This window comes from Anneissia japonica, unplaced genomic scaffold, assembly GCF_011630105.1.
Source record: "Anneissia japonica isolate Jap-2015-1 unplaced genomic scaffold, ASM1163010v1 scaffold287923_len1623670_cov205, whole genome shotgun sequence".
Lineage (NCBI taxonomy): Eukaryota > Metazoa > Echinodermata > Crinoidea > Comatulida > Comatulidae > Anneissia > Anneissia japonica.
The window spans coordinates 1,386,072-1,388,970 of NW_022721637.1; the positions used below are offsets into that span (position 1 = coordinate 1,386,072).

General features: G+C 38.1%; 1 pseudogene; it reads left to right on the forward strand.

Annotated features, from left to right (window-relative positions):
- The first annotated feature begins 88 nt into the window (after nucleotides 1-88).
- LOC117111669 overlaps nucleotides 89-2,899 on the forward strand; it is a 4,781-nt pseudogene continuing 1,970 nt past the window's right edge.

Here is a 2,899-nt window from a genome sequence, read left to right on the forward strand (position 1 = left end):
GAGCCAATAATTATTGATAATTGATATTGGACACAAGTTGTGAATTTTACGGTTCACTAGCATCGGAAATCTCAGTCCTCTCTGCAGCCGTCTGCTATTATGGGAAAAACCCGTATTATTAATTCTTTCCGTATGAAAACCGATGTTTATTTAAGTTTTTAACAATTTGTAACAAGGATACTTTTGTGGTCCAACGTTCTCATTCCCTCCTCTGTAAACTATTGAAGGCGGCTGTACACGATCATTTTGCGAGAGCAATTCGCATTTGCGCAATGTGTGTCTGTACCATGAAAATTCAAGATGGCAGCTGTTAGTATTACGATCATGATGAGAAAGCTGGTTTAAGTTATATTTTGTTGAAGCCTCGCTGTAAGATTACATAGAACGATTATAGATATTAAATGATATTATCTGCTGGTTCTAAACTGTTGAATCTAGACATAGTTTCTTTTAACTTGTTATGGCGAAGGCCGAACAAGATTCCATTGAAGCGGTATCTCCTCTTGTTTGTAGTAGTGGGGAAGGCGAGGATAGGGTGCTGCGGAGAGATGATATAAACGATGGCCTAGGCTCTAGGACTTGTACAAATGGGCCTACAGACAGAGGTCTCCATGAAATTAGCAGTCGCGAGTTTCCAAAAAATCATCAAAGTTCTCATGGCATGGAATGTGATGGATCGTGCCATATGAAATCTGAACCAATTTTAAACAATGAAGTAGACATTGCAGCAAAATTAAAAGAGAAGTTAAATTTGAATGGCATGAATGTCAGTAGTAGTAGTAGTAGTGATTGCTCAGAGAGTGTACATATAGGCCCAGGCCGAGATGAAATTGAGATTGCAGCTAGGCCTAGTGATACAGCGTCACAAACTCCAGAAGATGACCATACAATGCTTGGGACAGCAGCAGGAGTTGCATTTGATTCTGGTCATACTAGGCCTAGCAGAGAGGTTAATCAACAAAGTATTAATTCACATAGCAGACATTTAGAAGAAGAAAGGCAAGTTGAAGGTCTGCCTTTATACAGAGAATACGAGCTTCCAGAGAACTTAGTAGAGCCATTTTCAGTTGCCAAACTTATTCCTCCCACGGATGAGGACATCGATGTGATTCCTGGAAAAGCTGGAGAGAAACCTGTAAAACTAATAGCCTATGAATCGGAAAGGCAAATACAAGCCATAATGACATTAATAACCAAAGACTTGTCTGAACCATATTCCATCTATACCTATCGTTACTTCATTCATAATTGGCCAAATCTATGTTTTCTGGTAAGTTTTGTGTTAAAGTTAAAGCAGTATTGTTGCAATGAACAATGTTTTAGTGTTATACCCCATTCAGACTAGCATCGCATTGCGATCGGTTGTAGCAATTGCGAAACTCAATCGCACCCAATTGCAAAGTGAAATCGTGTTAATCGATATCGCAATTGTTACCTGTTGCGATTGGGTGCTACAATTATTGTTACTCCCGATAACCGATCACAACAAATCACAACGAATTCCACAGGCACTGTTTGGCTGAGTCAGTCAACATAGGCCTATCCACCTGAGACCTAGGCCTATCCACCTGAGACCTAGGCCCTAGATTGTAAAGTTTGTTTGTGTTGGTCTAAATGCGTTTTTTGGTTGCGAGTGGGAGTAATCAATTTTGGATTACCACCGATTACATCGCAACCGATCGTAACAGAGTCTAGTCTGAATAGGGTATTACACAGTCTTTAACTTGAAAGTGTCTAGACCACTCTCACTAATCTATTAGCTTACCCATGTACTCCTCCTAGCACTGACTACATTGTAAAATTTAGGATTGGATTGAGTCTCCTCTAACCATTATCTCATGTGGTGGGGTTAAGAATAAGCAAACGATTGGTGTAAAAATAGTAACTTCCTATTCAATTTTGTCTGAATGAATACACTACTAAATTTATTTCCAACCTTCTGCTTTTGTAAAGCACCAAACTCTTGCAGAGGCGGCCACATTTCTCCACACCAACATTAAAAGCACTGGACTCGGTTTTAAGGATCTGGAGGGGTTTAGGCTAGTGTTGGCCTGTGGGGGGGGGGTTACAAAAATTGAGAATGCGGAATTAATCCCTATTCCAATGAAATCATAATGGTCATTTTTAATATTTTACCCATTTAGTGTTAACTAATTTGTCGCCATGGGAAAGGTGGTGTGTCTGCACCCCCAGCCTGTGACCATGGACAGACCATACTGGCAAACCGTTGTTGACACCAGCTCGGTTGGAGCTGAAGGGTAAGGTTGTACAGATAAGAAACAAGAAATTGATGAGGTTTTAAATGAATTTTTGTTTCAGGCCATGCATGAAGGCACTTGTGTTGGAGCGATAGTGTGCAAGCTGGACAATCATAAGAAATTGGCAAGGAGAGGATACATTGCCATGCTGGCTGTCGATCAAGCTTTCAGGAAACGAAAAATAGGTAATAATAATAATAATATTATGCAATAGTGCTCTATACAACTAAGTCTCAGAGAGCTTTTCCACATTATTACCCCAGTCAAGGACACAAGAGATTGAAACCCCGACCTCGAGGTTGTGGAACAAAACCGTTCCCACTGCGCCAAACCACTTCCACGGGTAGTTTGAATATTTATGAATTTGGAATTATTATTATTAGGATTCTCTTTGAAAATGTCATAGGTCATAGGAAAATATCTTAATGCCTAATAAATGTTGATATATTATTTATTTAATTACTATTGTGTGCCTAATGATTAGGGAAATAGCAGCCTTAAAAATTATTTTTGAAGTGGATACTGAGCACTGTAAGAAAATAGAATTAATATTATATTATATTATTATTTATTATTATTATTATATATATTTATATTTACTTATTATTATTATATTTATTATATTATATTATTATTTATTA